Below are 10,049 nucleotides of genomic sequence, written 5' to 3' on the forward strand. Positions count from 1 at the left end.
TATAAATTGTTTAATTAAACTTATTTGAAACAATTTCTCATTCTAACCAAAAAAAAAAAATTGAATAAGGAAAAATGATACTCTGAGCCATTCGTGGGCTAAGGCTCCTGGGTAGCCGGTTGCTGACCTAATTTAACTCAACCCATAGGAAGGGAACCACCACCAAGGCACCAGTGAAGCTGATCAACCACCTTCAACAGGATCAAGTTTCGATCGAAACACAACGTGAGATCTCTACAAAAAAATCACTGAAAATTACCTAACATTTTGCAACCCCAAGGATCAAACTTCCCCCATTGTTGGGGAAGGCCAATGCCTTCACCACTGAGCCACCACTCCTGGTGGTCTCATTTTGGGTTTGTTTGGGATGTGGGTTGGCTTTTTAGCCTTTTGATTTTTTTGACTATTTTTGTTTGGGCTAAAAAGTCTCATTTGGGATGGACCTTTTGGCTTTTTTAACTTTTGTAAGAGAAAAAATGAAATGATTATGATTTAGATGTGACATTTTGTCTTATTATTTTTTAACCTATTTTGTCATTTTATGACTATTTAAACCCAAGATTGGGATGCCAAACGAAGGCTCTAACAACTTGGGGAGGTGATTTTAGCTCGTGTTTGGGGGGAGTCGATTTTGGCTGAAAGGACCGGTTAGTGTGATGTAAGAATTATATTTAAATATAAGTTAAAGTTAACCAATTAAATAATATAAAGATGTACATACAAAAAGAGATATAGAGAGAGATAGAGAAAGAAATAAAATAAAGAGTGAATAAATAATATATAGGGGCTATTATATATCATTTATTTATTTTTTTATCTATTTGAATTACTGAATCACATAGTAATATATTATTAGTTATTACTAATTATGTAATAATTATTTATAAACAAATGAACTAATTTTGAGTATTCATACAAGAAAATCAGTGACATATAACATTTCTCTAATATAAAATTTATAAGAAATTTTTAATATAATTAAACATTTAAAGTGATAAATTAAATATATATATATTTAAAAATATTTTAAAAAAATAGTGATATAAAAATTTCACAACATAATGAACTAATTATTTTAAATTAAAATAATTTTCTTTACAAGAGACCAGCATAATTTTTCAAAGTTGAATGATGTGACCCCCTCACCTAACGTCCCCTAAGCATAAAGACAAGAATCCGCCATTGCACCAAGGATCCTCTAGAGTGTTTTTTTCCTAAAGTTTCTTAAAGTGGTGTATTGTGTGGTTGAGATTTAATGCTGAAAAATTAATGTGACTTGTCATTAAATCTCAACCACACAATGCACCACTCTGGGAAACTTTGGGAAAAAAAAACTCTAAAGGATCCTTGCGCATAAATAAATAGCAATTTTGAAGGTTTTTTAAAGGTAAATTACAAATACACCCTTGAGATTTGTTTAAAATACGAATTATCCCTTATAGTTTGAAAAATTACAAATACCTCCATGTTAGAATTTTTTTATTTAACAGAATTAATTGAAAAAGTGAAATTTCTAACTGTTCACTTATACAATAATAAAATTATCTGAATTATTTAAAAATTGTTAATTAACTTGATGATTTATTAATAAAATGACCTATTTGTTATGAAATTAGAAACCTTAAGGGGCATAATATATTTTCTAGAACCATAGGGTAATTTTTAATTTAAGTAAACCTCATGGGGTGTGTTTGTAATTTATCCTTTTTTTAAATAGCAATTTTAAATATCCAAAAAAAAAAAATCTTCACCCCTGTTCATAAATAACCGATAGCAACCTCCATCACCCCTGCATAATAGTAACCTTCATCACCAAGCAAAGGAATGACTACTAGAAGATAGGATTGAACAGGAAATCGTCATCATAGGAGAGGAGGGAAGATTGTCATCCCCGACCAAACAAGCAGAGAGGCTTACTACCGCTACTCATGTTTTCATCATCTTCATTACAATCACAAAATCAGATATGAGTCTCTCATCCCTCTGTCATCCATCAACCATTTCATTTTTATTCAATTTCATAATTCACATTATTTTAAGGACATGTAGTTTCACCTGCAATTTAGAAATCTTTTATTAATCTGATAAAGAGCAGTGTTGTTTTATTTTTGTTTTGGAGATAGATGCATAATTTTATTGTGATAGTAAGAAAGAGTTGAATGCATCTCCTCAATCCCATGTCGTCTTCCAATACCTCACTCAATTGCGATAGGGCCTTCATGGGATAAAAGGGTAGCTACATTAACTGTTGTTTCGAGATGGACAATGGTGGAGGCAAGTGAGGCCCAGAGGGGTCACGTGCCCCTGCAAAGCTTGGCCAAAATTTTATGTTGCTTCTAATAATATATATATATATATATATATTAATTTAATCTTTTTAAATAATACCTTGAAATTTTTATATCACTATTTCTTTATTTTTTTTATAAAAAAATATTTAATTTTTCACTTTAAATATTTAATTATACTAAAAAACACTCGTATAAATTTTATAATAGAGAAATATTATTGTGGAGAAGTGGTTTGAGAATACTCTTTTGATCCTGGGGGACACTCCTGACCCTTGAATAGACACCTGAAAGGAAATGAACACTCCGGTCGGGTGTGCCAGAATTAGCACTCCGACGGACAAGTCAGTCTCTATTCTCTCTGGGTTACTTGTAGTTTAAGTTAAGCATACTAATTCTCTCGTACCTTTCTTTGACTGTTATTCCTTTATTTATACTCGTTTCCAAGGCCTCGGGGCTTGGTCCACTTTTCGCTCACTATCTGCTTATTTATTTGGCCCCATAGTTCAATAGTTACTCGGCCTATTTATTGTATTCGGCCTCATAATAGTGCAGGTTAGAGTCGAGTAATGTCTATCTTCTAAAGCGTACGCTCTTGATTCTGCTAATTATTCGGCTCCCATAATTGCCCCCCAAACTCTCCATTGACGGCAGTTAATGGGTGTGTTTGGTTTCGAATTCGAAAAGTCAAGAGAAACATAAATTAGGTGGCTTCATCTATCCCAATGTGAATGTCAGAACACACACGCCTTTCGGTCATCATTATACGTTCCCGCCTCATTCGTGCATCTTTTGCATTTATTATGATTTGAAACTTCAGTCTCTTCGAATGCATGCTTTTTGAATATTTGAGCCTCCTGGATTGCCAGCCAGAATCCCTACTCTATTTCGCATCTTCTGCAACTTTTTCCCGTCTCTCCTTGTCTCCTTTGCCTCTCGTAAGTTTTCTTCTCTTCTCTTTGTAATCCTATTTTCCGTGTTCATTTTTGATTTAGAATACTTCTAAGTCCTTACTAGAAATGGCTACGCATTTGAAAGACCTCCTTTTCGAGGGTCATATTTCTGGGTTTCGGCGACATTTTTGTATCCCTGATGATGTCCATATATCTCTAGTGACGGACAACACCTTTGATATGGAGAGGGAGGACCAAAATACCATCGTCTTTCCTCTCCTATCCATTGCAGAAGGCGGGGTTCGCTTTCCCCTACACCCATTTCTTACGGCCATCCTCCGCCATTGGGGTCTGATTCCTTCCCAACCCAATGTGAATTTCTTTCGAATCATAATGGGAATCGTAGAATTGAACCGGTGCCTTAGGATCAACTTTGGCATTCCGGTGATTCGGCACTGCTATGTTTTAGCCAAATCCTCTGGTCGGCTCGGGCGCTACTTTCTCAGGGCCAAGGACACCGACCATCACTTGGTAACCATGCTTGCCAGTTCCGGCAAACGAGTTGACGATCTAATGGTCAATGTCCGAGGCAACTGGGAATTCGGCGAGGGCGAAGATCGCCTAGACCTGTTCCCAGAAAGAGGGGTGAACCAGGTTGCCGTGTAACTCCTTGTGTTTATTGATCTTTCTTTTATTCGGTTTTTTCTTCAAGTCTAATCCTTTGTTTTTGCAGGCAATAAGTTGAAGAAGATTCAGACCTCAGTTGACGACGCAGTCCTTGCGGAGATTAAGACTGCACTCAAGTATTTTGGCCGTCCAAACGTACAGAAGCAAAGGAGAGCCTCCCATATACTTCTGCGGTACGAGCCTACTTATACTACGTTCTCGGCCGCGGATGACATTCCAATCCCATCCGGCGAACACCACCTTACGGCTCTTATCTTCCCCAACTTCAAGACCCTTAGGCAAATTGGTTTCGAAGCCTCTGATTTGGAACAAGACGTAGAGACGGTGGTCCAGGTAGTTGCCAAACCAACGAGAGAGTTCGCTGCGGAGGCTGAAGAGGTCGACGAGGCTCTAAACTCAACGTTTGAGGCAGCCGGTCTTAACCAACCTGACTCACCGTCCACTTCTGGTCGAGCGGAGTTTTCCTTCGGAGACATTTTTACAAATTTGGGAGATCTACTTGGCGATTTTTCTGAAGGTATGGCTGGAGAAAATCTAATGTAGATGGCGCGAAAAAGAAATGCCGAACGCATGGCCGCACGACGAAAAGCCGAGGCTACCTGTTCTGGACCTGCCCCGATTGAATCTTCACAACCCGTTATTGTAGAAGAGACGGCTCAAGTTGTTTTGGCCGAGTCGAAAAAACAGGCCGAACAACAGATTCCAGAAGAACGGTCGATTCAAGAAGAGCAGGGCGAGAAACGTACCGCCGAGGGAGAGGTCGGCTCAGAGGAGAGCCATCCTGTCAAACGGCCTCGTTTAGAGGAGTCGGATGTGGTTGTTCTTTTCGTTGTTCAACTAAAGATCAAAAACACGCCGATCTCCTCTGACGCATCTGCCTTGAAGGATCCAGCTGTAGTGTTGAGCTTGGCCGCCTTAGTCTCGTTGCCAGCTGACAAGGCCACCTTTCGGGCAGAGTCGGATTTGGTAGCTATAGCATTAGCTGCCCAGTCGGCCCTTCTAGTATGTGACTTGATCTTTTTTACTCCTTGTTTGGTTTGGTTTGCATACAATATTTCTTGGTATGTGATGATCCTGACTCCTTGTTTTGCAGACGATTGGAAGGATAGTCAAACTAGGCCGCCGCTAGCACGAAGCCATTGAAAGAATTGGCCGCCTGAAGTCGGAAGCTGAAGGTGAGAGGAGCAGGGCTGAGTTCGAGGTGATGAGAGCCGCGATGGAAAGTGCTCGAGCCGAAGCTGAGAAGGAGAGGGCTCAAACTGCTGACCGGCTCAAATCCGACACCGAGGAGAGGGCGAACGCAAGCGAGGAATCGCTTAAGTTAGCCAAGGAGGCGCTTGCCAAGGTGGAGGCCGAGTTGGAACAGTTGAGGAAGGCCAAGGAAAAAGCCGACTATGAGGTTTCTGCGGTGTTCGAGACTGGAAAGAACGCCGCCCTTAAGGACTACGTAGAAGAAGTCCCCAAATTTGAGAATCGGGGATTCAAACATGGGTGGCTCAAAGCCTTTGCTGTCGCTGCAGTTACATTGGCCATGCCAATTCCATACGAGCAAATGGACGTTGAGCCACTCGAGTCTGATCCCGAGGATTGATTTGGGAGACACTTTAGTTTTATTAAGTATTTTCAATTTCAATGTATGTTTTTGTTTAGTAGATTTCTGTTAGTTCAAGGTAATTTTCATGTATAAATTAGTAACTATCTGCGCTCAATTTATTAATGAAAATTTCTTTTCATTTCACTATTAGTTGTACGCAGTTTTTGATTTTAATGAAGAGTTTTGCTTTTCACTACTTTGGATAAAATGATTACTGCCTGTTATGCTTGCTAACTATCGATTCGATAGAAAGTAGGATCGTGAGATGAGTAGATTAAATATCCCACTGCATAGCTGCCGATTGGATAACAGTATAACTTGGCAATTAATTTAGCCTTAATTTATCCGAACAAGTAAATCGACTCAGGGCCCCATCGCATGCCCTTGCCCCAGCTGGTTCATGAACATTAAACGCCGAATAACTTGAACTTATGAATATTGTATTGATGAATCGGTGCGTAGAACGGCTGGGGCACTCAAGCCGACTAGATTGATGAATCTGCCCTTGCCCCAGCTGGTTCATGAACAATAAATGCTGAATAACATGAACTTATGAATATTGTACTAGTGAATCGGCTCGTGGAATGGCTGGGGCACTCAAGCCGACTAGATTGATGAATCTGCCCTTGCGCCAGCTGGTTTATGAACAATAAACGCCGAATAACATGAACTTATGAATATTGTACTGGTGAATCGGCTCGTGGAACGGCTGGGGCACTCAAGCCGACTAGATTGATGAATCTGTCCTTGCCCTAGCTGGTTCATGAACAATAAGCACCGAATAACAGTCGGAGGTGCTGCCCTCGTAGGTTTCAGTTAGGCCATATGACTCAATCGGCGTGGGGCTAGTAAGGTTTCAGTATTAATGAGATTGCCTCGGAGGTGCTGCCCTCGTAGGAAATAAATGGGCGCGTAGACTTCTCTTCAGTCAGTCCAGCTCTTTGAGTTCCTATTTATATGCTCAGTCAGTAACTCAGTCCAGCTCTTTGAGGAAGGTTAAACAAGTGCGAATGTCAAGTAGACTTTTCTTCAACAGCAGGGAGGAAGCGAGGACGCTAGCTGAGCTGAGAGGAGATATGAGTCAAACTGGTGAACCGTCACATACGGGAAGTAGGACTTCGAAGGATCGAGAGAGACACCAATCTCCTCATCGTCGAAGTAGGTCACCCAGGAGGGATAAGTAGCCTCAAGGCAAAGCTCCTCAACCCAGTTCTGGATGGGAATCTGACGCGACTGCGCGCCCATTAAGTTTTGTGGTCTTCATGGGGAATAGACCAATGACAGAGGCGGACTCGATCGTTCGAGATCCAAACGTGGCAGTCGAGTTCGCCCGACAGATTTTTCCACCCGAAGTCCAGCAGTCGATGGTAGGTCGGCAGGACTTTGAAGTGTTTCGTGAAGGAGTTTACGGGGCGGTGAAGGGGCTGTACACAGCTTATGAAATCGGTATGCGTCTCCACGCCACTCGGTGCGATATAGAGCAAAGAGATGAACGCATTCAGAAGTTAGAAGCTCGTGCAGAGAAGGCCGAGCATGAGCTAAGGAAAATCAAATCTGCCGAGTCTCCATCAGCCAGCCAACCCAATCCGGTTGTGGAAGAGAGGGTGACTCAAAGGCTGATAAGTGATGCTATTGTTGATCGAAACATGGCTAGCATGTTCGCGATTGAGACTGTGAGGGTCGCGGCCTATGAAAAAGGTTTCCATGACGGCCGAAAGGTCGGAATTCAGAAGACCAAGGAGAAACTCTCCGAAGAGGTCTGTCGATGTGAAAATCGTGGATTTAAGCAGGGTTGGATCAAGGCATCTCAACCCGCGGAAGCTCTCCGAGCGTCGGGCATTGATTCGGCATCGCCACTCTACCAACGAAATCATTTTCCGTTTTCTGCCTTTGAAGTTGAGCAGAGTGAGGATGAGGGCGACACCGTATAAAAATAGTCATTGTGATGTTTCAACGTAGATCGCGTTCAAAACTATGTAATCATCGCCTGATTGAATAAAATGTTCTATTTTAAATGTGTTTTATTATAATTTTCTCGGCACACGTGTTTTCATTTTTTGTGTTTCATTGTATAAATTCATGAACATCAAATATTTCATTGTATAAATTCATGAACATTGAACATTGTATAAACATCATTCCGAATGTTTATATGCTTTGATGTATAAACGAGTTTTGCCGGCTCGATATGAGAGCATTCTACATTAAGTAGTTAATCGGCACAATTATGTTACACACGGCCCTAATATCCACAAAGGGCGCTCCGAATTCGGAGGCTTACTCGGCCCAAGACGTCGTGCGCCAATAGGGCTCCGAATCCGGAGGCTTATTTGGCCAATCGTGATATCTACGAAGGGCGCTCCGAATCCGGAGGCTTGATCGGCTCAAAGACGTCGTGCGCCGATGGGGCTCCGAATACGGAGGCTTATTTGGCCAATCGTGATATCCATGAAGGGCGCTCCGAATTCAGTGGCTTAATCGGCCCAAAGACATCATGCGCCAATGGGGCTCCGAATTCGGAGTCTTATTTGGCCAATCGTGATATCCACAAAGGGCGCTCCGAATCCGGAGGCTTAATTGGCCAATCGTGATATCCATGAAGGGCGCTCTGAATCCGGAGGCTTAATTGGCCCAAAGACGTCGTGCGCCGATGGGGTTCCAAATTCGGAGGCTTATTTGGCCAATCGTGATATCCACGAAGGGCGCTCCGAATCCGGAGGCTTGATCGGAACACCTTTGGACTGGATTTTGAAGTGAGTAAATAGCGATCTTTGCATTACAGTAAATGAGATGTACATAGCGAGCCGTTCAGAACAAGTATCATGCCCCACAAGTCGGGTCAATGATAAAATTTGCATAAATGCGTGGAATTCCAAGGCCGAGGCAGACTCCTTCCTGACATGTCTTTGAGCCAATATGCCCCTACCTTACGATCGAATCAATCTGATAGGGGCGGCCCCAGTTAGGACCCAATTTTCCATTAGTCGGTTTCTTGGCAACTGGAAGTACCTTCTTCAGGACCAACTCTCCTGGTATGTAGCGGCGCAGCTGAACACGTTGATCATATGACTTGGCAAGCTGGTGTTGGTACCACGCCATGGATGCGAGGGCACGGTCTCTTCATTCTTCAATCAAAATTAAATCCAAAGCCAGCATCATGTCATTTCGGCCCATGTCAAAAACTTGAGATTTTAGGGTTGGGTGCCCGATCTCCAGGGGTATGATCGCCTGGGTTCCAAAGCTTAGAGCAAACGGCGTTTCTCCAGTAGATCGCCTCGACGCAGTTCGATGAGCCTACAATACACTCGGCAATTCTTCGACCCATTTGCCTTTAGCTCTCTCCAGCCTCTTCTTGATACCGTCCAAGATGAATTTGTTAGAGGCTTCAGCTTGACCATTGTTTTGTGGGTAAGCCGGCGTAGAAAAGTAGAGCCGGATACCATACTTACTACACAACTCTCTATAGACGCCACAATCAAACTGGGTGCCGTTGTTTGAAATAAGAGCTCTTGGAATGCCGAATCGCGTTATGATATTTCTCCATACAAAGCGCTTAACATCAGCATCTCGAATGTGCGTTAATGCCTCCGCTTCGACCCATTTTGTGAAGTAATCTGTCGCGACGATCAAGTATCGCTTGTTCCCTAGGGCCCTCGGCAATGGCCCTACGATATCAAGCCCCTACTGGGTGAACGGCCAGGGACTGGTACTGGAGCTTAACTCTTCAACAGGCAGATGGGTTAATGGGGAGAACTTCTAGCACTGTTCACATTTCTTTGCATAGCATTCAGCATCAGCTCTCATTGTCGGCCAGTAATACCCCTGTGTTATAGCTCGATGGGCCAAAGAGCGCCCGCCAGAATGGGCACCACAACTGCCTTCATGTATTTCAGTCAGAAGCTCTCCAACTTTGTCCGGGTGTACACATTCCAGGTATGGACCAAAAAGGGATTTTTTATACAGCTTTCCTTACAGATCCAAGTAGTATCGCAGGGCTTTATTTCGCAGCTTGTGCGCTTTTTTCTTGTCCTCTGGGAGGTGTCTGGAGGACAGGAATGCGGTGATGGGATCCATCCAACTTGGTCCAGATTATATAACATTGACCTGGATTTCCTCCGAAGGGCCAATGCTCGGCTCCGGGATGAAACCTACTTCGATGGTCCGTTTAATCTTTGAATTAATGGCGGAGGCTAGGCAAGCAAGGGCATCTGCATGTGTGTTCTGATCACGTGTTATTTGATTCAATTCATGATGGTCAAATTTTGCCAGCAAAGCATTGGCCGTTTTCATGTAAGCCGCCATACGGTCATTTCTTGCCGCGTACTCCCCTTTAGCTTATTGATCACCAATTTTGAATCGTAAAATACAAGCAAACGCCGAGCACCCAGAAGATGTGCATTCCACAAACCAGCTAGAAGGGCTTCGTAATCGTCTTCGTTATTTGACGCTTTGAGGCCGAGCTTGACGACTTGCTCAATTATTGCGCCGTTGGGAGCCAAGATTACAACTCCAGCTCCGTTGCCCCACTGATTGGATTGTCCATTATAGTACAACTGCCAAATGTCCCCAACATAAATTCTCCAGTTC

Source organism: Camellia sinensis, chromosome 10 (assembly GCF_055761805.1).
Source record: "Camellia sinensis isolate YWXY chromosome 10, ASM5576180v1, whole genome shotgun sequence".
Classification (NCBI taxonomy): Eukaryota; Viridiplantae; Streptophyta; class Magnoliopsida; order Ericales; family Theaceae; genus Camellia; species Camellia sinensis.